General features: G+C 41.9%; 1 protein-coding gene across 3 annotated transcripts in view; it reads left to right on the top strand.

Annotated features, from left to right (window-relative positions):
• Nucleotides 1-12,882, top strand: part of FRS2 (fibroblast growth factor receptor substrate 2) — a 67,872-nt gene that overhangs the window by 18,163 nt on the left and 36,827 nt on the right. Inside the window, exon 1 of one of the 3 annotated variants that reach the window (XM_077338783.1) lies at nt 9,933-9,967. The exons of the other annotated variants lie outside the window; for them this stretch is intronic. The gene's annotated coding sequence lies outside the window, so the exon portion shown is untranslated. Of the gene's footprint in view, nt 1-9,932; nt 9,968-12,882 lie in introns of those variants that run through there. 3 annotated transcript variants of the gene reach the window in all.

A 12,882-nucleotide genomic window follows, 5' to 3' on the forward strand; every position in this document is an offset into this window, starting at 1 on the left:
TACACAAAAGATCTCACATTCTGTAATAAATATACACCCCATGCAGTTGTTTTAGTGCACTGGAATGCCCTAGTGTTCGGCGCATAATGCTGCATCTGTTTTCCACTTTTTTGGGTAATCCTTGTAAATTTCATGATAATTCTGTTACTGTTCTATATACTGTGTTTCCCCGAAAATAAGACAGTGTCTTAAATTAATTTTAGATTAAAAAGAATGCACTAGGGCTTATTTTTGGACATCAATATTGACGTCCAAAAAAAATGTTACATTTATTTCAGTTCCCCCCCTGGAACCCCGTTAAATCGTACCTTAAGTGCAGGGCACAGCTTCTGTCAAGTCGGGGGATTCTGGGATTGTAGGCAGAGCTGACAGGCTGAGCGAGTAGGGGCAGAGCTCTGAAGTGTGTATTGCTGCCGGCGGGGAGATGAGTGGCATAGGAGCACAGCGTACATGTGTGCTGCAGATTTGAATGTCGGCTGGCCCAGTGCCCTCTATGACCACGAACACCCCTACAAGAACACCCCTAAGGCCGGCCTTGGCTCTAAGGACCAATCAGAGGTAGGTCTTATTTTGGGGGGAGGGCTTATACTAGTGGTGCATGAAAAAGTACCGCTAGGTCTTTTAGATTAGATCTTATTTTCGGGGAAACAGGGTATAAATACTTGTACAGAATATTCTGTAGACTATGGGTATTACAGAGCAAATTCAGAAGCATCCTTGGTCAGTAGGTCTGACAGTGCTTCTTTCTGAATCTTTGCCTACTGATTTTGCCCTGGAGTGAGATGTGATTGTGCTTATTGCACTTGTGCAATAACGTAATGAACTTGCTGAAACAAAGGATAATTCTTTATGAAATTTGAAAGCATTGCAAGCTGTGGGCAGGAAGATGATCCTGCTAAGATTCCTAGTGTAGGTTTACATTTTAAATTTAAAAGATTTTCAAGGTAATATGTGGTGCCTAATTTATCATAATTTAGTGCTAGCTTAAAGAAATGAGATTGATACCTAAAATGAAAAACAGTTTTCCAGATTGAATTTAAAGTACTGGGCACAATGGAGTTGCCTTGATTATTAATCAGCTGCATAGAAGTTTGTGTAGAGGCTTTTATGTTCTATTCTGATTAATTTTCATCTGTGGTAAGTAGCCTTGGAAGTCCAGATACAGGAACAACATGCTTCATGACCATTTATATGATCTAATAATTAAAGAATGATGTTCAGTGTCAAAATGTTTATAGCCATAGTTAGAATGTCACGTGGAAATGTTAACGGGCTTAAGAGTTTAAATGGAAGGTTCTCCTTCTGAGGTGGAGGACATCTTGATGGGTGATTGCCACCATTTACTTAGGAAGGCAGGAACAACTTTTTTCTGTTTCTGTCTACTGGGTGGAAGTTACCCGCCTGCCAGTTGTTTTCCTGCCTCACTAGAGAGTAGTAAATTCAGTATGCTGTCCCTGCTTTCACCTTTATTCTGCTTTGTTACTTATCCTATTCAACTTTCTTTTTTTGCTGCTCTTTCTGGTGTCTCATACTCTTTTCTGTTGATCTTCACTCTATCAATCAGGCTCTGGGAAGAAAGCAAAAACACCTCCTCCTCGGAGCAGCAGTCATTTTACGTCGAGGGTTACGTAGCATTCCTGCTTGGGTACTCATGAGCCATACAGGAACTTGCCAATGGGGACAGATTCCCATCATGTGGTGATTTGGGGGCTCTGATTACAGCCACGATCAGGGAGCTTTCGATTTCAGCAAACAGCAATTCTACCAGGGTTGCTTTGACTGTAAATGTATTGGAGCCAGCTGCAGAGAGAGCCAGTGTAATTAAGCCTATTGCTTCTTTAAGCCATATAGACATAAAATCAGGAGCCATTATCCAAGGATCTTCAGATGCTCTTGAGATCATTAATGTAAATACTTTCGGGATGTGCAAAAAAATCCCATGCTGAGGGTTGGTGTAATTAAGACTATTGCTTCTTTAAGATACATAGGCATAAAATTTGGAGCCAGAGCAAGATTCTTCAGATGTTTTCCAGATTGGTAATGTAAATGCCTGGGACCGTCAAAAGTCCCTCTGGATTTCCTTTCTTTATTAGTCAAACTATGAGGGAAAAGTGCACAAGAATAGTGCCACTTGGAGTAAACAACCACAGAGACTCAGGCAAACTCTAATCCACCGATCCCGAATAGCAGCCATCTTTTGCAGCTTATATAATGCCTGTGTAGAACAGCTTATAGCTTCTTCAAAACAAATAGGCATTGAACTGGGAGTTAGTAACCATGGTCCCTCTGAAGTTCATCCGACTGGTAATATAGATGCTTCCAGGCTCCTTAAGCTTCCTTCAGAGTTCTACCATTTTTATAAGGCAAATTATGACGTAGGAAATAGTAAGGGCCATTCCACACAACGGGCAGTGTTGCTAAATCTGAGCGCTATTGAAAAGCGCTGCAATCAAAAGTGGCAGGTCTCGGTAATGCACACAGCCGTTTCTATAGAAAAAAAGACCACTAGCGCTGTTCTCATAATGCACAAGTTTCTGGTCTCGCTAAAATTGCAACAAAGGAGGCAGTATTTTTCCGCGCTTCCTCCCACCCCTGGCCGTTAGTTAAACAGAACAGCCAATTAACTGTTGTGTTCGTGCTTCCCTTTAAAAACTTTTTTAAAAACACCAGTAGCAACACATATTCGTTCATTCAATGCATCAGAAAGACCTTTTTCGCTGGCGTAGGAGCTGGCGTTTAATCGTTTACATGCTCTTAAAGTTAAAAAAAGAAAATCCCCCCCCCCCCAGTGCAATTTCTGGCCAAAATTACAGGCAGTGTTGAACAGGTGGCTGTATTGTGCTTGGAAACTTTACGGACAATTGCTTGTGGAGGGATTTCTGCCAAAGAAGCATCGCTTATTCGTGCTTTTGCCGGTTTAAGGGGGGGGGAGGCGATTGTGACACCGGATGCTCGGGTGCAATAGCTTAGGGAGGGACATGCTTGTTACCACTATACTGAGAACGCACATGTCTTTTTCGGATGTGTTGCAGGTTGTTCTCAAGAGTCTAGCGTTTTTTTTTTTTTTAGTGAAAATCCACTTTTGTGGATTCCCCGAAAAGCGCTACAACGAAGCAATTTTTGCGGGAGTGTTGCAGGAGTGTTGCAGATTGTGTACGACGTCATGAATAACGAAAAATAAATAACCTTACACGTGCGGAATGGCCCTAAATTCTCCTAGCAGGTTACTCTATTGTCAGAAAGATCATTATCTAGCTAATTTTTCTTTGTTTAACAGGATAAGTAAAGACAGCCTTTCTCAACTTTTTTACCATTGAAAAACCTCTGAATCATTCTTTAGGCTTCCAGAAAGCCCAGAGGTGGTGCTAGCATGCAGCATATGGTTGAGAAGCATAACTGTGTACACACCCACCCATGGCCCCTCCCCATCCCACCCCTTTCAGGACCATAATTGGCAATTTGGGAGGGTATATGGTCATATCAATAAATGTTTAATGGATTTTAAAAATATGTAAAAATTGATTCCCACCCATTTCGGAAAACCTTCCAGGACCATCAAGAAACCCCAGGATTTCATGAAACCCTGGCTGAGAAAGCCTGTCCCAAGACCTGAAAGTCAGAGTGAGGCTCTGTTCTTCAGGGAGGCTGCTGGATGGTCAACTAAAGCAGCACAGAAAAGACAGAAATAGCCCCCTAATAGATTTTGATTCATCCTCAGATGGTGTCACTGATACTCTTTGATGAGGAGGATGAAGGAGAGCAAGAGGTCCTTGAACAGTTTATCAGATTTTCTTTGTAAGTCTGAAGGCCATCAGTACTTATTATCTAATTGCCAGCATGAGAACTTTAAGTAACTCTAGTAGGTAAAGGTATCCCCTGTGCAAGCACCGAGTCATGTCTGACCCTTGGGGTGATGCCCTCTAGCGTTTTCTTGGCAGACTCAATACGGGGTGGTTTGCCAGTGCCTTCCCCAGTCATGACCGTTTACCCCCCAGCAAGCTGGGTACTCATTTTACCGACCTCGGAAGGATGGAAGGCTGAGTCAACCTTGAGCCGGCTGCTGGGATTGAACTCCCAGCCTTATGGGCAAAGCTGTCAGACGGCTGCCTTACCACTCTGCGCCACAAGAGGCTCATCACTTGTGGCACTCTGCGCCACAAGAGGCTCAACTCTAGTAGGCCAGATGCTAATTGCAAAGTTTTTCCCCCTTTCTTGTAAAACTGTGAAGGCAGAATGAGTGAAACCTATGGCCCACAAGCGATTCCCAGGATTAGTTCCCAGGATTAATCTAAATAAATACATAAATAAATGTGTACAACATCATCTAATGTTGCAAATATTTGATACATCTGTTACGAGATTGTTGGCTTCAGATCCCCTATTCAGATCCCCTATCCCCTATCACAGCCTTAACAAGGAGTTTGCTTTGCATTACAGATAGTGCACAAAACTATACCAGTGACAATTAGAGTGAACACCACTGCTCCTTGTGTCTAGGGCTATTATAGCCTGGACAAAAAGAATTACAACTAGCCCTAGACAGTAACCCTCTACTTGCAGAGGATGACAGTGAGCTACTTAAAACTGTATCTTCTTTGGTAGATGCTACCTTGTACACATTAGCCTTCATCAAGAGCCTTAGCTTCAACAGCAGCAGATAGAAAACTTTTGTGACTGTGAACATGGCAGGCAGACCAACATTCCATGTCCATAGTTTTGAGTATTCCTTCAAGTAAACAGGCTGTTTGGAGACATACTTAATAAAATCTTGATTGGGACTAGGGACAAGGAAAAAGTTTTCTCTAGGAAATTAAGTTGTGATGAGCATAGTAGGCCCTTTGGAAAATTTTCCTTTGTGCCTAACATAAAGTATGCACCATTAAGCAACAGTAGAAACAGCTGGAACCAACCCAGACAGGTATTCAGAAGAGGAAACTTCAACAAGCCAAATGTCAATAAAACTGACACAACAGTCTGAGGTACTAAGTTCTGAGTTCTAAGACTTGTCTTAGAGGTTGCTGTGGTGGAAGGATGACCTTTGCCTTTTTAAAGAGGTATGGTCCAGACATCTGGCACACATCTGGGCAATGGAAGATCATTCCCAATGGATACACAATAGAGACTCTCAATTTCCACTGGAGCGATTCATGGCTTCTCCCATATCTTCTCCCATGGCTTCTCTCCAAATCCACAGGGCACTCTAGAACGGTTGTGATGATCAAACATGTTTTCAGCACTGCTGAAGTGGAGAAGGGACAAGGAGATTACTCACCTTTTATGTATTTTATATTTATTTATATTTGTCTATTGTATTTATATACTGCCTTCCCTCCCCCCCCCGCTGCTCAGGGTGGTTTACCGAGAACAGGGAAATCATAAGACAGGTACAACATAGTGCAGTAATAGCATCAGATAATGGCAACAGCAGTAACAGGGGAAACAGTAACATCTAATAATGATTACTAACGGAAACGTTAACATGTGAACTGTAACCTCATAGGTTAGCCAATCCAGTATTGCTCTTTGGTGTGCTTAATGGGCATGTCTTTGTGGTAGATGTTGCTGATTTAATTGACCTCAACGAAATGCCTAGCAAAAGAGCTCCATTTTGCAGGCCCTGCAGAATTATACTGTTTTGTCACAGAATGGGGACTGGAGAGCTGTATTCAAATTTAAGAACTTCAATGGATTATAAATCTGAGACACTTCAGAATCAAGGTATTATGGCCAATGAGCAACTTTCTTTACCTGAAGACTTGCAGACATTAAAAAAAAAACCTTTTGGAGACTTTCCTGTGTATTCCTGTGTATCCACTTCCACTTTAGGAAGAGTCATCACCAATTCAGGGAATGTCCTTTTCAATTTATCTACTATGCGGAGAGTGTTCTAAAATATTCTAGTTAACCCAGTAATGGTCTTAAGAAAGCAAGGTGTACTTTCTTTCCTACTCAGCCTGTTAATCTGATCAAATTCCAGACACCACATTAAATTGCCTATTTCTCTTTGGCAAGATTAGATGGAGGAGTTACAAGTGACAGTAATAAAAGGCAAATCTTCAGATTTAATTATTCTTTTCAGTCTCATGGGACTGATGATCTCAAATATAGATGCACTACAATTGGGCAGACTTGACACCAGAATTCTGCAGCAGTTTCTGAGACCCTTTCGAGACCAGATTGTGAAAAGGCAAGATACCTTTGTCTGAGGCTCTTTTAAAAATTATTATTATTAGAAGAATTGGTTCCTTTATGCCATTTTTCTCTACCCGAAGGAGTCTCAAAGCAGCTTACATTTGCCTTCCCTTTCCTCACCCCACCACAGACATCTTGTGAGGTAGGTGAGAAACCCTGATATTACTGCTCAGTCAGAACAGCTTTATCAGTGCTGTGGCAAATACAAGGACACCCAGCTGGTTGCATGTGGGGGAGCACGGAATCAAACCCAGCTTGCCAGATTAGAAGTCTGCACTCCTTAACCACTACACCAAGCTGATGTACAGACTCAACCTGTCTGGCTGGTGTGACACATGAGACGGAGTTCCAGTACATGGTTAATAGAGCCATGTGGAAATGATCTTACCTGTCAATCAGCTTTAACTCAAGGTGGAACAGATACAGCAAGTAGCAAATGCTCTGACTTATCTTTCATATTATCTAAGAGGAAGATGGCATCTAAAGAAGAAAATCTTGACCTGATCTTGGGCCACTTCAGTCTTCCCCCTCCCCCTGAGAATGGTCAGACAGTCATATTCCATCTCCCATGGAATTGCAGAAGCAATGGATGCCTTGATGTTGAATTGGCCAAGAGGTTTATTGTATGCCCTCCATATTTGATTAGGATAATCAGGAAGTTGTAGTGGTCCCTTTTTAGCCTAACTAGCCATGTTTCTCAGCACCCCTGCAAATGTCATCAGATCCACTACTTAAGGTACCAGTAGTGCTGGTCATGTTGCACCAGGGACCAATTTAGTATCCTCATCCAAAGGTGACTGCTTGGGAGCCAAAAGGGATGATTTTCTGAGACTAGATTATACTTAACAAGTGCAGGCACCATCTTAGCATTTGAATGACACAGCTTGGCACGTGTTGTGTTCAGCACGAGTCCTCCAATACATAACAGAAGAGAATAAGGGAGGGTGACTCCCACCCAGGAGACAGAAAGAGGCGGCGGGGAGGGGGGGAATGATCCTGTCTTTCTGAGTGAATAGTGGGAATGGCCCATCAAAATGCCCTTCTTGTCTCAGAGGAGAAGGACCCTTCACAGTAAGTTTCCAGTGGGTTTTCGATACTTCTTTTAATAAATGCATCTGTCAAGCATTTTCATCCTGCCCTTTGTGGAGAAACCATCTGTGCTTCTAGGGGAGGGCTTCTAGAAGAAGGGCTTGAATGTGTGATCTCTTGTCTATTGTGTAGGAACATTAAGTTTGACTTTTGTTGGCTGTACCTGGTAGCTACCTATTAGGAAGTTATATAGCAACAAGAGACTCAGTTACCAGTTTACCAAAATTGTAGTTCAAGTGTATTACCACTTTAGCAAAGATTAAACTGAAAATTGCAGCTACCATCCCCAAAAGAGCAAGAGATGGAAGTGTCAGCAGTGATACAGCTCTGTGTGGTTGAAGAGATGATACTAAAAATCTGCCAACAAAGTTTCTCGCCCCTTATGTGTAACATTTACATAAGGGGCAAGAATCCTTGTCCCCTGCCCACTCCCGCCTCCCTGACTAACCTGGGTGGCTTTTGGGTGCTACAGTTGGTCCGCACAGATGCCTACTTGCTGCTGCCACCTCCACCAGTCTTCCCAGGCTGCTCCTGCACTCTGGAGAGTGGAAGCAGCCTTGTAAGCCTGGCAGAGGCGGCGCCGGCACAACAAGCCTCAGCACCAAGGCCTGCTTGCTGCTGCTGTCTCTGCCAATCTTCTTAGGCTTTGGAAGCCTGGCGCCATAGCGGCGAGCCCTAGTACCAAGGCATGCTTGTTACTCTGGCGCCGTGGCCATTGGCGAGTGTCTTCCAAGGCCACTCCTGCTCCTTGAAGGGCGAGAGCGGCCTCGGAAGACTGACAGCGATGCTGGTGCCAGATCAACGAGTGCACCTCAGTGCAAGGCCTCGCTGCTCTGGCACCACCCACTTGCATGGTCCCTAAAGTGGGATAATGAACATCATGTCCATTATTGTTTCCGTTATAGGTGCCATGCCAATAGATGTTCCACATCAAAAATGCCAAATACCCATAGACTGTAAAGGAGAGCCAGTTTGGTGTAGTGCTTAGGAATGCAGACTTCTAATCTGGCTAGCTGGGTTCCATTCTGCGCTCCCCCACATGCAACCAGCTGGATGCCCTTGGGCTCACCACAGTACTGATAAAGCTGTTTGACGGAGCAGTGATATCAGGGCTCTCTCAGCCTCACCCATCTCACAGGGTGTCTGTTGTGTGGAGAGGAAAGGGATGGCAACTGTAAGCTGCTTTGAGACTCCTTTGGGTAGAGAAAAGCGGCATATAAGAACCAACTCCTCCTCCTCCTCCTCCTCCTTCTTCCTTTGACCCGTGAAGAATTAGTTTTCCTGAACAGTATGTGTGTTCAGCATGCTTGGAACCTCTAGGAACTCAAACTTGGAAACATAATGATGTTTTATACCTGCTAACGTACCTTTTAAAGGAAAAAATAATTTACTTTGTGAAAGAAGATAATCTAAATTCTGCCCAAGACTGAAATATTGCTCTGCAGGTGTAAGCCCAATGCATTACTTAAATGATATAGGTAAGCCTTAAAGCATCTGCTGCTTTTCTAGGAACGCCAGCACTAGAGAGAATGTAATAAATGCAACAACCATTAGTGGTACAAATATCAGGGTGGAGAGTGAAGGGTGTCATATGCAACAAGATTAAGTAGGTCACTGATAAGAGAGCAGGCGACTTGTCTCTATCTGCCTGTTTTTTTTTCCTTTGGCAATAGTTTAAGTGAAAGAAAAGTGTAAATCTGTCCCTGCATCTTCCTGCACGTTGCTCCAAGTAGCTATTCCTGCAATAATAATTGTATCTCTTTGACTCAGAACTAATATTGACATGTTTCAGTCACACCCAATTCTAATTACTGCTTGCTTGCTTTTCCTACAAGTAGCATTAGCTGTCAAGGTGAGCATGCCAGTATTGTAAGCTATATTGTAAGCTATAAATACCCCAGCATGGAGATTACCTTTTTATAGGTGAGCGGAACATTGCCTGGATTGTTTTTTCCAACATTTCACTTTTTAAAAAAGCAAATAAATAGGAAAAAATGCTTGCAATCAGTATCTTATTTAGCAGCGTCTTCTCTGGCAAGGTAGCAACTATAAGACAAAGCAGAAATTTAAAGAAATGAACATCCTGATGAGGCAGTGATGAAGTATTTCCTAATATGACTTAGATGTAGAAGCTTGCTTTTTAGATTGGTACATGTTCTCAGCTGGTTTAAGCCAGTGAGCCAGTAAGAAGACAGATGCTGCAAAGAAAGTGACTTCATGGTTGGCTGTACAGGATGGAGCAGAGGCAGCAGCAACTTTTGGTGCGGCAGACAGGAGGAATACATCTCTTATTGAGTTATCATCCTTGCAGCATGTATGGTGGCTACAAAGGAAGCACCTTTCTTTGCAACCTGTCTTCAATAGACCCAAGAACATTTTAAACCCCGTAATCGAGGATGCGGAGACTAGACGAGTAAGACTATGCCATCATTGTTGCTACTGTGACCAGTTGGTTACTAATTATTGTAATTTTATTGTTATCGTATGGTTTTTAGGGGATGGGGTTATGTAAGCCACCCCAAGCCTTCGGGGGGAGGTGGGATATAATAATAATAATAATAATAATAATAATAATAATAATAATAATAATAATAATAAAATACTCCACTCTTCACTATCCAAAGGATTCCCAAAGCGGCTTACAGACATCTTTCCCTTCCTCTTCCCACAGCAGACACCATGCAAGGTAAGTGGGACTGAGAGAATCTAGAGAGAACTGTGACTGACCTAAGGTTACCAAGCTGGCTGCATGCGGAGGAGTGGAGAATCAGACCCAGTTCTCTGGATTTGAGTCTGCTGCTCTTTAACTATTATGCCACATTGGCTCCCAAGATGACGTGCATGTCTGCTGTTCTGGTGCTCCATGCTTTTGCTTGAATGCAAACAAGCTTAACTTGTTATGCAGATACTTGTTATGAAATGTAGTATGTCTCTGGCTGCTTGCTGCATGTCATTGGAAGTTGCATGCATATGCAAGTTTGCAAATCACCCAGGAGTCACTCAAACAATCTAGATGATGCTGAGTTCAGTGGAACATACCATAACCCAGAGGTGTACAAGTCAAAGAGTTACTTTGAAGACTGAAGTTCCAAAATATTAAAATTGCATTAAAAATCCAGATTTAAATAAAAAATAAGAAAAGAAAGAAGCCAATCCTTTATATTATCCCTTTCAAGAGTTAGCACCCATTAGTCAGCACCCCGGATCTGGAAATAAATAGAAAATTCTAATCCACTTCAAAAATTAGTGAGGAAAATTGAATTTAGTCAATGTTGCAAAGATAAATATATCCAGTATATTTTGTCAAAATCCTTTTCAGCCACAAGCGAGAAAATGGCAAATATTTAAAGCAACCAGTTCAGTGACCACCCTCAGATTATCAGAGTTTTGCCTATTTTTTTATTTTAGTATTAAAATAAAATAACATTTATATACTGCCCTCTCAGTATGGCTCAGGGCAGTATACAAAGTGGGTTAAATTAACAATAAATTAAAATGGTATAAAATATTAATAGTATGAAACAAAATAAAAACTAAGTAATGAATTAGCATTGAGAAATAGCAGCTTCCAAATATTCATTGCCCATAAGTCTCCAGACTAGGTGTCACTCAGTGGAAGTGCTTTGTAGGGGAGGGCCACAGATGTTATATGAAGTCATTGGCTCCAACCAAAATCTTGGAAGAGCTCCGTCTTGCAGGCCCTGCAGAACTGTACCAACTCTGACAGGCCCCGGGTCTCCTCTGGGAACTCATTCTACTAAGTAGGGTCTAGGACTGAAACATCCTGGCTCCGGTTGAGGCCAAACATACTTCCTTAGGGCCAGTTGCCAGCAAATGGTTGGAATTTGCAGAGTGGAGTACCGGGGGGGGGGAGAGGAAGACCCAAATTCAAATCAATCTGAATTCAACAGTATTGACAATGGAATACAAAGTAAGTGCAGATTCAGCCCTGGATGCAGCAAGAACATCCTTATCAATAATAACCTAATAGTGATTATATTATTTCTGACACAGAGGCCACCCACTTTATGTCTATACAGTTCTTTTACTCTGGCCTCCCTTTCTTCAAGTCACTTTGCACTGAAGAGTAGGTGGTCTTGCCATCTCTTTTGCTCAGGAATGATAGACCAATCATTTCCAATTCAGAGGTCTTCAGAGGTGGCTTGTCCAAAATCACAGAAAGTGGACTCTCCTGAGAGCACGTGTTTATTAATCCTTAGACATGCTCAAAGTAACCATTTTGGTATAAGTGAAATGTGCTTCCAATTTTAATTTAGGAAAGCGTCAATGCTGCAAGTTTGAGAACCAGTGAGACTCAATGCAGACATAATCTGTGATAAGCATGAATATAGCATGTTGCCACATCTGTATGCTGCTCTTCCTCCTCCCCTCTTCCCTGTAGTCCTTTGAATTCTGGTTTGTGGAAAGGAAACAAGCCCTGGAATACCCAGATGCTGTAGCATAAGCCATGAATTTGAGCCCAAAAAAGCTTATGGCACACTACTTATTGATCTTTGAAGTGTCACAAGATACAAAAGTATCTTGGTTCCTAAGCTAGCCTCACAGAAGAGAATGGTACACTGTTTTTTTGTGAACTACTGTTTTTTTAACTACAATCCCTCCACTTCCTCTAAGGCCTTCTAAACAGACTTTTAGATGTATGCATGAAGAATTTGTGTCTTGATATGTGTCTGTTGAAATACAAGGACACCATTATATAACTTTATAAAAATGATAATCAGGTTTGAAAGTAGAAAGTAGAAAGCATTAGCTTGGGGAATTGAAGGAGACAATTCCCATCTGATTGAACAAACATTTCAGTTGTCAGCTAGGGCCAACATTAAATGGACCAGCTGTCTGTGTCAGCAGCATAGGGTTGCCAGGGTAACAGTGGCTGTTTAAAGAAGAATGTAGCTGACAGGGCAAGTTTTTGATCTGTGAGTTGAGGGAAGGAATTTGGTGTGATCATGCATCAGCCTTCCTAATCACACACACTCAAGAACTCAAAGCTATGTGGGCGGCATGTAGCAATTTACAGTTTTGTTGCAGCTTGTATAGGGCTTCAAATTACTTCATTTCTTAGGAGCCAAAGCACTCAGAGCATAACTATGAAAACTCCCTTTGTTCTGATTTTGAGGCATAGTACTTTAGACTCATTGCCATGCTTGAAATGGTGATACCTAAAAGTACAATTGCAGAGCTGATGGATACCTTCAACTTCAGAATTTTCATTACTTGCATTTCATGTTGAAAATGCAAGTTCATATGCACCCTGAGGTAATACTGTAATGGTGCTGTCCTAAGCAGAGTCACACCCTTGAACATCCATGAAAGTCTGTAGGCTCAGAAGAATGTAATTCTCCTATGGATGGCAGTGTACATCTAACTCTATTGATGTATTTAGCATTTTGCACATTGCCATTCTGGTTTCCCAAATTATTTGGTTTCTAAATGATTAACAACACATTAGAGAAACTGTAAAATGGAGTACTTTAATCTGACTTGATTAAACTATTGCTAATTCAGAACTCAGTTTTAGGCTGAAAAATGATAATAAATAAAATAATAAGTGTCTGTGTTTATTCCTCTGTTTAAGATTGG

The sequence above is a fragment of the Paroedura picta genome, chromosome 5 (genome assembly GCF_049243985.1).
Source record: "Paroedura picta isolate Pp20150507F chromosome 5, Ppicta_v3.0, whole genome shotgun sequence".
NCBI classification, from domain to species: Eukaryota; Metazoa; Chordata; class Lepidosauria; order Squamata; family Gekkonidae; genus Paroedura; species Paroedura picta.